The sequence below is a fragment of the Humulus lupulus genome, chromosome 5 (assembly GCF_963169125.1).
Source record: "Humulus lupulus chromosome 5, drHumLupu1.1, whole genome shotgun sequence".
Taxonomy (NCBI): Eukaryota; Viridiplantae; Streptophyta; class Magnoliopsida; order Rosales; family Cannabaceae; genus Humulus; species Humulus lupulus.
In genome coordinates, this window is record NC_084797.1 from 214,113,335 (window position 1) to 214,131,447 (window position 18,113).

At 36.0% G+C, this 18,113-nt stretch overlaps 1 non-coding gene across 1 annotated transcript; it reads left to right on the forward strand.

Annotated features, from left to right (window-relative positions):
* The first annotated feature begins 17,388 nt into the window (after positions 1-17,388).
* On the forward strand, positions 17,389-17,495 carry LOC133780735 (small nucleolar RNA R71). Its single transcript, XR_009869553.1, has one exon. It is a non-coding gene; the product is annotated as a small nucleolar RNA R71 (small nucleolar RNA).
* Positions 17,496-18,113: the final 618 nt, after the last annotated feature.

An 18,113-nucleotide genomic window follows, 5' to 3' on the forward strand; every position in this document is an offset into this window, starting at 1 on the left:
AATGCACAAAACACCCAATTAATCAATTCATGCACACTCAAGGGAAACTCATCAAATATAAATAAAATCTTAAGAAAAACAAACATTTTAAGGACAAAATACAATATTTGAGTGCATAAAATCCACACTCATCACACCCCCAAGGTTGCTTGTCCTTAAGCAAATGAGACTCTTAATAATTTTAAACCATTATCAAAACAATGAAATGAACATCTCCTAATTTGTAAAAAAAAAAAAACCTAAAACCTAAAACAATCAAAAGAATGTTCATTTAGACTCAAGGCATGCATCTCAAATTACTAACTCTCTTTCAGCCACTCAATATGTGAATCAAAATGAATGACTATAATTTTAACAAATCAATACAGCTGTTAATATCATCTTCTCATCACGTGCAAATCATCTCTAATAATCTCAAACAAATATGTAGCTCATGTGCATCGAGACAAAATAATGAATAAATCACATAATCAAACAACAGTAAGCTTACTTGTTCAACTTATCTCCACTGATGTAAATCAAGAGGACTTTATTTGGCTTATAACGTTAGGCTCGGGTAAATGGTGGATGAAAAAGATACATTTAGACTTACTTTCACACCATAAACTCACAAAACAACTAACTTTACAATATAAAACTTCCCTTTCCCAAAACATTGTCTTAAACTTTCATTATGTGCTTCTTCTTTGCCCCAATAAGTTACAACTCCCCCAAACTCATTTCTTTTCATTTTTCATTTTTTTCATTTCATTTTTTTTCAAAGATATTCATGTCTCTTTTTTTTTTTTTTTCTCTTCTATTTATATAGAAAAAAAACTTTACAAACAACACAATTGAAGTGTAACTCACTTTTCTCATTGAAAAACAACACATCATCTCTTCTCAAATCAAATTATCATAACATATCTCATTCCCCACTTTACAACATACTTCATAAATCAATACAATTTAATCCTACACTTATGGTGCAAAAGAGGGTAAAAGGATAAACAATACTCAAGTTTAAATCAGTATATCATAAGCTCATGATGTGTTAAAATAACAAAGAATAAAATGTCAATATTAGGTTCAAAAAGGGAAACCAAGGAAAAATATATATTGGTTAGCTTTTTGGCTCAAACGATTAAAAAAAATGCCTCTATCATCTCTACATAACAAAGATCAAGGATTTTGCCTGAACAAGATGCTTAAGTAAGTTCTAGTTATCTCTATGTCAATCAAAATGAATCCAAGTCTCTACAATACCCACAAAGCCACATATTGAAAAAGAATCATAAAGAGATTCGCTACAACAAGTTCTTAATTAAGTTCTACTTATCTCTATGTCAATCAAAATGAATCCAAGTCTCTACAATACCCATAAAGCCACATATTGAAAAAGAATCATAAAGAGACATGTCAACAAGAGATAACAACTTTAAAAACAAGTAAGATAGGCAAGCACACAGTCAATAAAATTCAAAACACATACCAAGTGACATCAAAGAGTTAAGCATAATAGTCATCATCGAAGCTCTTGAGTCATAAAGTCAACATCTCAATTAGGTATTGTCATCCAGAATAACATAAGAACTAAAATCCACCCAAATAAAAACAGAAAAATAAAAATAAGTAAACTCTTCCCCCCCCCCCCCCCCCCCCAAACTTAATAAAAATAGTGTCCCCACTGCTTAGCAATCAAGGAAAGAAAAGAATACATCATGACCCGTCTAAGGATCATCAGCCATATCATCGTCGTCATCAGCAACTGGTGGCTCCTTGGGCTCTGGAGAGCGATATAGGTCAAGAAACATACACGGAAAAGGAGGAAAATTACTATCAGGATATTTTTGGTGCCATTGATCATGAACAATTGTCGTATAATTATAGAATTGAAATTGGCACTCCTAGATATCGGAAACACGACGGTGAAGACTTTGATGGGACAACTCCAAGTTAGACAACCGCTCACCTTGCTAAACTAGTAAATGACCAATATCATCAAGAGAATAGTGTCTATCCTCATCAATCTAGGATGAAGAAGCAGCACACTCAGCTTGTCTTTCACAAGCACATTTCCTAGCCTGAGCATCATAATTTGGTTGTTGAAAAACATCAGGTGGCGGTCAGAGAAGTGGACGTGGAGCAGCAGGCGGTCGTGGAACATTCTCAGGGTCAGCTACCTTAAATCCAAGACCAGAAGGATAAGGAGTACCACATTTCCAAAACGAATTGTGAGTTAAATTACCATGATCAATTGTAGTAGTCTACAAACATGGCTCAGTGTCGTTCATCGAAACAACAGCCGCTCGACATAACCTAGTAATAAGATTGACATGGCCATGACCACCAGTAGTAGCAACCCTCATAATCTTCAAAATACTATCTCGAATTAATATCCCAACATCGATAGTCTTGCCCCCGTAAATACAATACAACAAAACCATTATGTCAACTGGAATCTCAGACTTATTAGTAGGTAACGATGTAGATCAAATAAAAATATTCCAAGCTTTGGCATAAGGATTCAACATTGTACTAAGCACATTACGAGGCACCATCAGATCCGTGGTAGAATAATTCAAATCTACACTAGGAGGAGCAAGATGACTTAAAATAAATCTCAAATATGGTCCTTCTCTTACCATAGTGTGATACTCATCATCTGGAATTCTTGCTAACCCATAATATGCAATAATCACCGATGAAGAAAAATTTACCACTCTACCCCTTACATTCACAGAGTTATTCTCTCATTGTTGGAGGCCATTAGCATAAATTCTCAAACCACTTTAATGTTCCCCATAATAGAAACCTCACATAAGCATTGCCACCCTCGTTTTTGAATCATGCTCAACAAATTTCCATCACTTGGCGACGGCTGAAAAGAAGATTCCATAATGATTTTTTTTTTTTTTATTCTGATCATTATAAGACTTATATTTTGACTTCACCTCATCATTCACAAAAGAGTGTTGTACTATAAATGAGGCCGAGGTAGAAGCCTCAGTTCTCTTCTTTTTAAGTCCCATAAGCAACAATCAAATGCACCCACAACCACTCTCAATATCACCAAGCACTCTTGAACCCAAATCGCCTCTAACAAAACACCACACTCTCCCCAAAACTTCAATGAAAAACACCAATCAATTAAAAAGACCAACACCTCTCATGTACTATCTCAATGAATAATCACCAAAATCAATCACCCCCAACCTTGATAATGTATCTCCAAGAAAGAACAAAGTGAACCTACCAACAAAACTCAAGTAATTCCTCAAAATTCAATGGAAAATTTCATTGGAGCATTTTATCAAACACTTAGTAGGCATGTAATAACCACACTCCTCCAACACCTCAATGGACATTAAATCTCTCCAAACAGTTCATATCATCATACAAGACAGTCCAAACCTCCAATAGTCAACAAAATAAAACAAAGATTCCAACCGAAAGAAGAGAAATAGCCTTAGTTGAGATGGAAGAATGGGAATCCTTGTCATCTCCACTTTGTCTTGACAAAAACTTGAGAAATAGATATTAGAACAATGAATGATAAAAAGAAACAATGCATGAAAGGAGGAATGTTGTGATAATGTAACATAAAAGATGATGATGATGGTGGTGAAGAGGAAAATGGTGGTGGTGATAGAGAGTTTGAAGAGGAGAAGAAGAAGAAAGAATGGGGAATGGTAAAAAAAAAGTAAGTAAATAAAAAAATTAACCATCTAACAACTAAAACAAAAAAATGTGACCATTGTTTCTGATTTTGAAAATTTTAAATTTATTTTTTTAATTAATAGTGGTGATGTGTTGCCACTCACCAGGCGAGGCATCTCTGGGCTCTCTGCCAAAAATGCCCAAATGCCTAGATTGGCGATGCATCGCCTGACTCTTTTTTTTTTTAACTAAATTAAACGTAAAATGAGAATGAATCTGAAACAAAAAAAATTATAACTCTAAGAAAATGAACAAAAATAATTAAAAGAATGGGCTGCCTCCAATTAAGCTCTTAATTTAAAGTCTTTAGCTAGACCTTGTACCTCAATACCATAACTAGTCATCAACAAGCTTAATGCTCGCCATTTTCTCCACCTCACCTCCATAATAATGCTTCAACAATTAGCCATTCAATTTAAAAGCAAGTTCCTCACCTCTTTGAATCTCAACAGCTCCGAATGGAAAAACTTGGATAACCATGAATGGTGCTGACCAATAGGACTTTAATTTACTGGAAATAGTTTAAGATGAGAATTGAATAAAAGAACCTTCTCTCTCGGTATAAACTCTCTCCGAAGAATTTGCTTATCATGCCACTTTTTTGTTTGCTCCTTGTAAATCCTCGCATTCTCATAAGCTTCATGACAAATTTCTTCTAACTCATTAAGTTGAAGAAGTCTTTTCTCTCCCGAAGCTTTCAAGTCTAGATTCAGCTTTTTAATGGTCCATTGTGCACAATGCTCAAGCTCAAAAGGTAGATGAAAAGCCTTCCCAAACACTAACCGGTAAGGAGACATGCCGATAGGTGTCTTGAAAGTCATCCTATATGCCCATAAAGCGTCATCAAGCTTGTTAGATCAATCCTTTCTATTTGATTGCACAATCTTTTCCAAAATAAGCTTAATTCCCGTTTAGATATCTTTGCTTGACCATTAGATTGAGGATGGTAAGAAAGGGCCATCTTATGTCTTACTCCGTACTTCTCCATAAGAGCATCAAAAACCTTATTAGCAAAATGGGTACCTTCATCACTAAGTATGGCTCTAGGTGTACCAAATCAAGAAAAAAAATATTCTTTTGAATAAATATAATAACCACCCAAGCATCATTAGTAGCTGTTGCAATAGCTTCTACCAATTTACTCACAAAATCAATCGCTAAGAGAATGTACAAATTACCGAAAGAAGGTGGGAATGATCTCATGGAATCTATATCCCACACATCGAATATTTCTACTACCAAGACGTTGGTGAGAGGTAATTCATGTCTTCTAGAAATATTTCCCACTCTTTGACACCGATCATAACTCTTCACACATTCATGACAATGTGGTGTAAAGTAGGCCAATGAAACCCACTTTCAAGGACCTTTGCAGTAGTCCTCACACCTCCAAAATGTCCACCCACAGGAAAAGAATGTCAATGGAACAAAATATCACTTACTTCCTTTTCCGTCACACATCTTCTTATGACAAGATCAACACATTTCTTGAAAAGAATAGGATCATCTCAACTACAATGATTGGCATCAAGTAAGAATTTCTTCTTTTGTTGAGAAGATAAACTTGGTGGCAAGACCTTGCATGATAAATAATTAACAAAATCAACATACCAAGGGATTTTAGTTGCCTTCGTACATAGTTTCTCATTCGAAAAGTCTTCCAAAATTGATGAACCTTCATCTCTAATATTTACACCCTCAAGATGAGATAGATGATTAGCTACTACATTCTCACTTCCTCATTTATCTCGAATCTCCAAATAGAATTCTTGGAGCAATAGACCACATCTAATCAAGCGAGGTTTAACATCTTTTTTCTCAAACAAGTACCGAATAGTTGCATGATCTGTATAGATTACCACGTTAGATCCAATAATATAAGGAAGAAACTTGTAAACCATCACTAACATCTCCTTCTCCGTAGTTGTATAATTCTCTTGAGCTTCATTCAAAGTACGAATTGAGTAATAAATAACTCTAAAGATCTTCTCCCTTCACTGCCCAAGAACCGCTACAATGGAAAATTCACTTACATCGCACATTATCTCAAAAGTTTCACCCAATCGGACACAATAAGAATGGGAGCCACTATAAGTTTCTAGTTAAGGATGTTGAAAGGTTGAAGGCATGACTCATCAAAGAAAAAAGGCTCATCCTCCTCTAATAACTTGCATAGTGGCTTAGTAACTTTAGAGAAGTCTTTAATAAATAGCCTATAGAATTCGGCATGGCATAAAAAACTCCGAATTTCCTTCACATTGGTTGGTGGTGGTAAGTTCTCAATAGTGGAAATTTTTGCTTTATCCACCTGCAAACCAAAAGAAGAAACTCGGTGCCCAAGTACAATCCCCTCCTTAACCATGAAATGGTACTTCTCCCTATCAAGAACAAGATTGGTCTCCACACATTTTTTAAGAACTATTCTAATGTTTTACAAACAAGAGTCAAACGATGAACCAAAAACTGAAAACTCATCAATAAATACCTCCATTATATTCTCCTCCAAGTTAGCAAAAATGGCCATCATGTTCATTTGAAAAGTGACCAGTGCATTACACAAACCAAATGGCATCCTACAAAAGGCGAACGTACCATATGGAAAAGTAAAGGTGGTCTTCTCTTTGTCCTCCGAAGCAATAAAAATTTGATTATATCCTGAATAACCATTAAGGAAGTAGTAGAAATCATGGCCCGCCAAGCGATCTAACATTTGGTCGATGAAAGGCAGGGGAAAATGATCTTTCCGAGTTTCCTTATTAAGCTTCCTATAATCAATACACACTCTACATCCCGTCACAATACGAGTTGGAATTAACTCAATCTTTTCATTGGTAACTATATTCATCCAACCTTTCTTTGGAACCACTTGAACCAGACTCACCCACGAACTATCTGAAATGGCATAAATAATTCCAGCATTAAATAGTTTCAACACTTTTGCTCTCAAAACTTTTTTCATAGCTGGATTAAGTCATCGTTGTTGCTCAATAGAAGGCTTATAAGAATCCTCCATAAGAATCTTGTGAATACAAATAGCGCGATCAATGCTTTTAATATCTAAAATTGACCAAGAAAAGATGGATGAATACCTCTTTAAAGTCTCTAACAACTTCTTTTCTTCTTCCTCATTCAATGACGTCGATATAATTATGGGTTTGGTAGATTCATCTCCCAAAAATGCATAACGAAGTTGAACAGGTAATTTTTAGTGTCTCGGAATTTTACTTAGCTAGATAGTAGTAGTAGTAGCTAGTAGTAGCTTGTAGTATGTTAGTTTCTGTGGACTTTGGTTCAAGCCGGGACTTAGTTGGAAACTCATAGCAACAGTTATGGATTTTATAAGTTTAACCTATAGTTTAGAAATATTAATTATCACATAAGGTTTGATTAATATAGCTGGTCCTAGAAATATAATTTATTATAACCTAAGGTTTAGATAGAATTATTAAGAGCGTGACACTTGTCACAAGCTTGTTTATTTAAGGATTTAAGTATTTTTGATGAATAATTTAATTAAAAGAAAGATCTAGAAGCTCTAGAACCTTCCAGCAGCTGTTAGGATCACATTTTTACTCAGTCAAAATTGTTTAATCAATTCAAAATATGTTGAAAAAGTGAAAATATGTGTTTGATATATTAAAGTATGCCGATATATCGCAGCTATAGGGGCCGATATATCGCCTATGGGAGATACAGAAAACACGTCGACTTCGCACGAATGAAAGCACGAAGGCTCGGGGCATAGGTAGGGGCGATATATTGCCTAGGGATGGCGATATATCGGCTCTTGGAGCCATTTTAGAAATATTTGTAACCGAGCTAGAAACAACCCTTAACCACTTGGACTTGCTCTTGAACGATTTTGATTGAGTTCTGGGCATTTGTTGAATGAAAATTAAAAAAAAATTCATTTTATATTCATTTATTTATTCATTCTAACAGGGGTTAGTTTCACTCCTTGAACTCTATAAATAGGACCTAGTACTCAGCCATTTCACTCATCATTCAAGCATTGTTCAGAGCCTCCAAGCTGCTAAGATTACTATAGAGAGAAACACTTAGGTTTTGGGTTAAAAGTTTTTCCAAACTAAGCTTTTCTAAAGACTTGGGAAGTAAGATGCATTGTTGTTTCGGTATCGAGGTGTAGATCAAAGTCATAGTTCATCCAAGGTATTTTTATCCTTAAATTCAGTTCTTCATGGTTCTTTAGTTTTCTTTTTCATTCAGATTCTAACTCTTTGTTATGATTCTTGGTTAGGTGTTTAAGTTCTTTGAAACTTAAGGTTTTTCGATAAGTTTCTACTTTGATGGTTTAGTTCTCTTTGTCATCTCCTTTTCTTTAGAAACTCATGGTTTTACTGTTGGTTTTAGAAGTGTTCCAAATCTCGTTCTTGTCTCCATATCCCGGTTTTTGGTAAGGAAAATAGGTTAGATTATATGTGTTTATATGTTTATGTTATGATATGTTTTATGTTATGATATGATATGTGATATGATATATGTTGTAGTCCTTGGGCATATGACTTGCTTAGATAGCAAGCCCCAAGAATGTATGTTGTAGTCGCTTGGGCATATGACTTGCTTAGATAGCAAGCCCCACGAATTTTTATCATTTTTGTGGTTTAGAGCTATGCTTTAGCCTACCTCGATTAGTAGACAGAGGACCTAGATGGGTTATCATATACTATAGTTGTGATCTAACCTACCTCGATTAGTAGACTGAGGACCTAGATGGTTTTATCACATACCACGTTAATGAGTTAATGACCATTAATATTGTAGTCCTATATGATATATGTTTTTTTATAGTCATATGTTTTATAGTATATGCTTTATGATATAGTCTTATGTTTTATGATTTATGACATATATGTTTTTAGTAGATTTTCCTTGATGGGCATTAGGCTCACTCCTTTCTTTTTAGATGGTGCAGGAAAATGAAATTGGAAGGCGGGTCGGATTCGTGGCAGCTTGGCATGTGTGTTGAGGAGGAATGAATTGAATGGACTGCTGGAAGATCGAGGATGACGTTGTTTTTATGTCTTTTGATTTATGTTTTATGTATTTCCGCACTTAGTATTTAAACAATTGATTAAAGTTTTGTTTTATGTACTAAACAATGGGTACTCATACTTTGTTTTGTATTTCGTACAATATTTGGGTTTTAAATAAAGTTATGTTATTTCTTATATATGTATTCAAATTAGTAGTGATGTTTAGTAGTTTTTAATGGTCCGAGGTCTAGAATTAGTCGGGGCATTACATAATTGCTTTAAAACAAGCCCATCACTAGTAGTATTCTTTTTCTCTGAGCTATTATCAAAAGTTCGGGCCTTGTAGATATCTTCCTTCTTTAGCACCTCATTTTCTATCGGTAATGCCTCCAAAGAAAAGACACTATCAACCACCTCCACATCATTCATGCCCAAATCCACCCCAAGGTCCTCTTTAGAAATCGGCGGTGTCAAACATAGTTCTAAAGGGTCATTATGAAACATGTTCTTGAAAAAGTATCTCAAACATGGAGTAATTAAATCCACTGTAACGCCCTGGATAGCCAAGATCGTTACACTGTGTGTTTATAAAGTGCTAGACTTGCTAATTAAGTCATTTAGTTAAAAATGTGTTATGAAACTATAAAGGAACTAGGTTTAAAACGTTTCGGTCTCAAAAGCCACATTTTCATTAAGAAGCATCATCTGTTTACACGGGATCCCAAAAATATTAAGTTTAAGGACTGTTTACAAAAGACACAAGGTTTATATACAATATCAGGCCATATTAAGGCAAAACAGACAGTTAGGCAGACCCTGTCCTGACCCACTCCTCGACCATGGCGATCGAACAGCTGGCTATGTGCATTCAACCCCGCAGCTCTCCACCTCAGGATTTGTCCAACTTGCCCTTGCCTTTACCTGCACCACGTAGCACCCGTGAGCCAAGGCCCAGCAAGAAAGCACAACAACAGAGCATAAGCAATCAACAGTCAAATCAACATCCCACGCCGCAGCACATAATCTCAACCATGTAATCATTCAGAATAATCAAGTATTTAACATGATAAACACATCAACTCATATCATGTATCAATTCACAAATGATAACTAGGGCTAGCGCTCTCAGGCTGCTCCCTCCGTTATCCCACTGACTCTGGGCCGCTTAAGCCGAGCTCAGTGAATATTAAGCTGTCCTCGGCTACCAGTGGCCAAGCCGCACCCTGTGCACAAATATTATGTACGACACTCTTAGGCCGCTTTACATGTCCCATGGCATAATACCATCATTGACATGATACAAATATCGAGAGCACTTAGTCACATCACAAACATATAACCGGGTGTAGTTTTCTTACCTTTCAATTCACTAGCTTTGATCCCTCGACTCCTTGAGCACGATCCCCCTCGAGCCCTAGCGCTCACCTAAACACAACCATAGACCAAAGTCATCATAAAACCTCAAGTTAAAAACCTAGCCTCGGCGCCAATCCCGAGCCCTCGGGAAGTCCTAGTTCCACCAAACAAGGTGGTGGAATCAAACCCCAAACCCTAGGTCAAAAGCCCTTGCAAACAACCCTAAAATCCCCTTCAGAAGACAAGGTAGCGCTACAGCACTCATGGGAGGGCGCTACAGCGCTACAAACAGAAGCAAAACCCCATCAGCAAGCTTGCCTAGCGCTACAGCGCCCAAAGGCTAGCACTGTAGCGCTAGTCACAGACAGACTAACACCAATTTTTCTCTTCTGCGATTTTCTCGAACCAACTCCAACCAAAGCTCCTCCAAATCTTTCCCAAACTCAAAAACAACCTTATGACCATACTCCCCTCATCCAAAGTACCCCAAATACCTAGAACTCCAACACATGCATCCCCAAACTCAAAATTCACTATAGCCACTCCTAAACACTAAAACTCAGCATAACCAGTTGAACATCAAAGTTAGAGCTTAGAATTCATACCTTTGATGGAACTTCGACCTCAAGCTGTCTCTAGACCTCCTTGGCTTGCTTTTCCTTAACCTTTGCCCTGAATTTCCCCAAAGTTCCCCATCAAACTCAACTTATACACCATAGTTCAGAAACCAAACCAGCAAGTGAAGAAATTACAGAACCTTACCTCAAGTGATGGCCTAACCTTGCTAAACCCTTGTCAAATCCTCAATCTTAGCTCAGTAACCTTATGGCTTAATTGAACTAGCTCTCCTCTGAATTTTACTTCAAGAAGAATGAAGAAAAGTTGTGAGAGAACCACAAACCGACTCAAGGAAAACCACTCTGTTTTTCCTTCCCTTTTCTCTTTTCTTTCTTTTCCTTCTTTTCTCTCCTCAGACTTCTGTAATATTCTACAATTCCCACTAACATAAAGCCTCAGTAATACCCATCTTTAAAAGCCAAATGACCTTAATGCCCTCCCTATTAATTCTAAACCATTTAATCCACTTAGGGGCATTTTAGTCATTTCACCCCAATTCCCGCTATCTCCTCGAGTGTCTCTATTATTTCCCGCTTAACTTCCGACACCTAATTAATCACCAATAATATTCCTCAATGTCAAAATGGACTCCTGTAGAGTCCAAGAACTTTACTTAGCTAATTATTTAGTAGTATTATAGTATGTATAGTATTATCTTTGTTACTGTGTATTTTTGGTTCTGACCAGGAATTATTTGGACACTCATAGTAGTACTTATAGACTTTCTAAGTTTAACCTATAGTTTAAGAATATTAATTTTAACCTAAGGTTTGATTATATAGCTGATATTAAGAATAATATTTGTTATACTATAAGGTTTAGATATCAACCAATAGGATTTTAAGCACATGTTATGAATGGGTGATTAAGGAATTAAGTATTTTGAGGATTTAATTTAATAAGGAGTAAAGTTTGAATGTTATAGGGTCAGTCAGCAGCTTTGAATACGTTGAGGGCTTAGTCAAGGCTGTTTACTCTATTCAAACTTAGCTAAAAATGTGTAATTTCGTGTTTAAATATTCAGCGTGTGCCGATATATCGCAGCACGTAGATACGGAAAACACGAGACGATGCACGGTCGCCTCGGGCATACTGGCCCAGGCGATATATCGCCTACAGGGGGCGATATATCGCCTCCTTCAGTGTATTTTCAAATGTTTTTGAATTCTTTTCCTTTCAGCCATTCAAACTCTTGATAAGTCCAGCATCTTTCTGAACGAGTCTTCAGCCTCTGCTGAACGATTATTCAAATTATTTTCACCTAAAAAGCTATTATTTTTATTCAAGTAAAATCAAGATCCTTTCATTCCTAAACTCTATAAATAGGACCTAGTACCCAACCATTATTCACCTTTTTACTCTAAGTTCAGAAGCTGCAAGTGCTAGGAGAGTGTGAGAGTTAAACACCTGGGTTGGGGAAATCATAAGCTTAAACATCATAAGCTTATCAAACACTTTGGGAAGTAAGGATCTATAGTATTTCGGTTGTGGTGTAGATTGGTCTTACAAGTCTTTGAGGTAAACCAAAACTCTAGTTCATTTGTTTTATGCTATGTTTCCTTCTCTTAAGTCTTCTACTCAGTCTCCTAACCTCATTCTTATTTTGGTTAGGAAATCTTAATTCTTGAGCACATAAGTTTTGGTAAGTGTGACTTTCAATGGTTTAGTCTTTCCATCCCTTTCATTTCATCTATTTTCTTCAAATCTACTCACCCTTTATATAGGGTTTTAGGAGTGTTCCAAAAGTCCCAACTCAGTCCACATATCCCAGTAACTTTGGTAAGGAAAATAGGCTAGAATCAATATGTTATATGTTTATGTTATCTTATGTTTTATGTTATTAAATGTGTTATGATATGTATGTACATATGTTTGTAGGCTTGGGCATATGACCCATATGACTAACAAGACCCCAAATGGGTTATGGGCATATGACCTACTTAGCTAGTAGGACCCCACTAACCCCATGGGCATATGACTTGTTTAGTCTATGGGACCCCAAGTAATAATGGCCATTATAATAAGTGTATATAATATGTGTTATGATATATCTTTATGTTTATTACGAAATTTATGTTTATGACTATGTGTTAGATTTTTCCTTGCTGGGCATTAGGCTTATTCCTTTTTGTTTTATGTGCAGGAAAATAGCTTAAGAGGCGGTAAGATTCGTGGACGCTTAGAGAATGTGTATCGATGGTGAATGGAGTCAAGGAGCCGAGCGTTATTCGATTCGAGGATGTAGTTTCTTTTTATGTCTTTTTACATGTATTTTCTGCACTATTTATGTAAGGTCTTTTTATTTTAAATCATGTTTTGTTTTTAAAGACAATGGGATCCCATATCCTTCTTGGTATTTATTTTGTAAGTAACTCTTATTTTTACAAGTTACTTAATAAAATTATGGTATTTTTTGCAAATGTAAGTTCTATTAAGGATTGTATGTATAGTTTCGTTAATGGTCCAAAAGTCTAGATTAGTGAGTCATTACAACTCCAGTATATCCGCTAAATTCCCATTTATACCCCTGAGCTCACCTCGAGCCGGGTATAAATCCCTGCTATGAATTTTTCGTTACTTTGCTCACTAGGATCATCTCGAGTCACAGATCACAGATATATCCACATAATAATGTGGTCTCGACAGTTATCACATATATCAATACAGTTATGCCCATAATGGCCAAAATTACGATTATGCCCTTCTAACCAAATCAGGGCCTACATGCATACTAATACACATAGTCATGCATCTCAAATATTCAAATAATCATATAACATGCTTTAAATCACAATCATCCATCTTAATCATTAAAACCACACATAATTCCCATTATGCCCTCCAGGCACACTAATCAAGGCCCTTAAGCCTTATTAGTGAATTTGGGTCATTACATCCACTCTCTTACAATTCGCTTGCTCCTTGGAAAACTTCATGGCATTAATAATGTTGAACTTTACTTCTTTTCCATTCACCCTTATAGTCAAGTTACCATCATGGACATTAATCAAAGCTTTTCCGGTTGCAAGAAAAGGTCTTCCCAAGATTATGGAAATTTCTTGGTCTTCCTCCATGTCAAGCACAACAAAATCAACCAGAAAAGTGAATTTGTCAATCTTCAATAAAACATTCTTAATGATAACTCTAGGATTCTATAAAGAACGATTCGCAAATTGTAAGGAAATAGTAGTTGGTGTGACCTTTCCAAGATTGAGTTTTCGAAAGATAGAGAGCGACATTAGATTGATACTAGCACCCAAATCTGTAATGACCCAACTAATTCTAAGACTTTGGACCATTAAAACTACTATACAAAGATACTTTTTTCGAATAAACATACATAAGAAAACATTCACAACTTTATTAAAAACTCTAAGGTAAATGTTGAAATACATAAATTCGGGGTATGAGATCCCATTGTTTGAAATTAAAACATAACTTTAAATTTAAATGAATTTGTTACAAAACCAAGTGCAGAAAAATACATGAAAACATAATATAAAGACTGAAAATAATGTCGTCCTCGAATCACTCACACAGTCCATCGAATCCATTCCTCCTCAATACACAACCCCAAGCTGCCAAGAATCCTTCCGCCGCCATAACTATTTTCCAGCATACATAAAAATAAAGGAATGAGCCTAATGCCCAATAAGGAAAATCTACTAATAACACAAAACATACACATACACTATATCATAAACATATACTATAAACATATGTCATATACTACTACAATGGCCATTGTACTACTTGGAGCTTGTTAACTAAGCAAGTCATATGCCCATTAGATTTGTGGGGCTTGCTAGTCAAGCAAGTCATATGCCCATAAATTATTGGGGCTTGCTTGCTAGACAAGTCATATGCCCAAGGTCTATAAACATACTATGCATAATGTAAACATAACATAACATAAGATAACATAACATAACATAAGATAGCATAACATATCATATAAACATATAAAAATCTATCCTATTTTCCTTACCAAAACCAGGATTTGGAACACTCCTAAAACCAATAATAAGAAGGTGAGTATTTCTAAAAGAAAGAGATGATAAAGAAATGAACTAAACCATCAAGATGAAACTTACCGAAACGAAACCTTAAGTTCAAAGAACTTAAATACCTAACCAAGAATGGAAACAATGATTAGGATTTGAATAAAGAAAACTAAAAGAAACTAAAGAAACATACAGAAATGAACTAGGAATAGGAATACCTTTGTATGTACTAGCACTGAACTACACCTCGATATAGAAAAACACACTATTTATCTTACTTCTCAAGTGTTTATAAATCTTAAAATGATAAAGCTTATACCCCAACCCAAGTGTTTATCACTCTATAGTAACCCTAGCAGCTTGAAGGCTCTGAACACAGCTTGAAGAATGGGAGAAATGGCTGGATACTAGGTCCTATATATAGAGTTTAAGGAATGAACTACCTCCTTTTAGCTTGAATAAAAATAATGAGTATTAATTGAAAAATATTTGAATATTCGTTCAACAGAGGCTGAAGACTCGGTCAAAACGTTCAGAGGCTTGTCAAGAGGTTAAGTGTTGAATTAAGCTTGGTTAAAAAAACATTTGAAAATGCAACCCTAGAGCTGATATATCACCCATCATAGGCGATATATCGCCTGGGCTTATATCCCGAGGGTTCGTCGATGCGTTTGTGCGAAGTTCACGTGTTTTTCATATTCCCCGTGTGGTGATATATCGGCTCCTAGGCTGCGATATATCGGCATACGTGAATATATTAAACACATTATCAACTTAATTTGAAATGATTAAACAGACTTGACTGAGTAATACAAGATTCCAGCAGGTTCTGGAAGGGTCTAGAGCTTCTAGAAACCTCTATTTTTGAATTAAATGCTTAAATCCTCAAATAAACAAGATTGTGACAAATGTCATGCTCTTAATGGTCTTGGAAGATTATAGAGCTTTCTTGAACTTTCTTTCAATTTAAACTATGGTTAAATCCTTAAATAAATATGCACTACTACTACTACTACTACCACTACTACTTATGTTATAATTAATATTCTTAAACTATAGGTTAAACTTATAAAATCTATAAGTGTTGCTATGAGTGTTCAACTAAGTCCCGGCTTGAACCAAAATCCACAGTAATAAACATACTACTACTACTAAAGGCGGTGTGTTAACCCGAAATATTCTTTATATGTCACTGCCCTCCTGCCCTCTCTGCTGGGAAATCCCTCTGCCTTGGTCAATAAGAAATTCCCGCTCTTTCATCTCCTTCTTTGAATCTGATTAATTAATTGACTTGAGCACAAGGAATGGGCTTCTGCCTGGAAGAATGCATTCCCCTAAATGAGTTTATCATCATTGAAACTGGCGAAGACACATCAACCGAAGTCAGAGAAAAGGAGAAGGCTAGGCAAAGACCCGCATCGAGCTTCCCTAGGGGGTTAGAGAGAGTTGTCTCTAGGTATTCTCTACCTACCCACCAGTGTCTCCAACTAGCTAAGTAAAGTTCTGGGACTCTAAAAAATCACACAAGGCTATCTCAATATGCAGCTCATCAATTACACATGGAATTGTAAAACTTCCCAGATCTTTCAACTTTTCTAGTAATTTTCTCTTGATAATGGCACTACACTCTTCTCTCATAATCCTCCAACTGACTTTTTTAGATATCATCTCCTTCATAAACTTAGCATAGTTAGGCATTTGTTCAAGAGCATCCACAAAATGAATGTTGATATGGATTTTCTTGAAAATAATCAGGAACTTCTCAAATTGCTCATCAATCATCTTCTTATGGAATCATTGAGGGAATGGTAATGGAGTAGTAATCTTGGGTGGATTATCCAGAAAAGTAATGGAACTCGACCTAACCACCAATGGCTCTTTCTTCAGAATCTCCTTATTTGGCTTGCTTTCTTCATTCTCACTATTCTTGGGGATTTCCTCAACCTCTCCCTTTTCAACAATAGGCGCTTCCAATTCTTTTCCACTCCTCAAAGTAATAGCATTACACTCTTTTGGATTCTTCTCGGTGCACTAGGAAAAGATCTTAACATTTGGTTCTTCAAAGTATTGACCAATTTACCCACTTGTGTTTCCAATGTTTTCATTGTTTCCCCTATATTAGTGCAATGCATTTGAATATTGTTGAGACGAGTGTCATGTTGATCTAGCCTTGCCTTAGAGTCCACTATGTAAGTCTTCAGTAACTCTTCAAGTGACTGTGAAGGCTTTCCCCCCATTTTCTAGTTGGTTCTTTCAGTGGTTGAAGAACGTTCGTGTTGTTGGCATAGGAAATTATTTAATAATTGCGAAGGCCAAGATGGTAATAAGTAGTTGTTGTTGGGCCTAAAATTGTAGTTTCAGGTTACATATTGGCATTGCTCATCCACCAACCCATTCAAACTAGAAGCTTGAGCCACATTCACTGTTTCTTGACTTGTCTCTACTTTATTCTCAGTGAGACCCTTAATCTGATTAGTCAAAGTAGACATCTGTGCCATTAGGGACGTTATTTGATCTACTTCAAAAACTTCAGCTGCCTTCCTGACTGTAAATCTCTCACTTTCCCATTGACAACTTTTCATGGCCATATCCTCAAACAAGAGTAATGCTTCGCTGGTGTCTTTGATAAAATCATTCCGCCCGATGCGACATCAATATGTGATCTTGTTAGACCACTGAGGCCATTATAAAATAGTTAAATATGAAACCAATCCTCTATGCCATGTTGAGGACATTTTATGAGCATCTCCTTAAATCTATCCTATGCCTCATATAATTGCTCTGACTCATCTGCCTAAATTGAGTAATCTCAGCCCTTAATTGTGAAGTTTTAGATGGCAGAAAAAATTTAGTGAGGAATTTCTGCGCCATTTCCTCCCAAGTAGTCATAATCCCTGGGGTTATAGATTGAAACAAAGCTCAGCCTCTATCCCTCAATGAAAATGAAAAGAGCTTCAACTGAATAGTATCTGTTGTGACCCTATTAATCTTGATCGTGTCACATATCTCCAAGAAAGTTTCCAAGTGAATATTGGGGTCTTCATGAGCTAGAACAAAATATTGATTTTGCAGCACCATGTTGACCAAAGCCAGCTTAAGCTAAAAATTGTTGACATTCACTTGTTGCTTTTAAATGACTGAATAATTGTCATTCACAACTAGCCTAAAATAGTCTCTCAAGGTCTGGTTTGCTGGTGCATTCACAAGAGCATTATTATTGTTGACTTGCGCATTGTTGTTGTTAACTTGGTCTGTAGCGTCTCAGAATTTTTCTTAGCTAGATAGTAGTAGCTTGTGCTGTAGTATTTTTATTTTTCGTGGTTATTGGTTCAAGCCGGGATTTAGTTGGAAACTCATAGAGATAGTTATGGATTTTATAAGTTTAGCCTAGAGTTTAGAAATATTAATTTTAACATAAGGTTTGATTAATATAGTTGGTCCT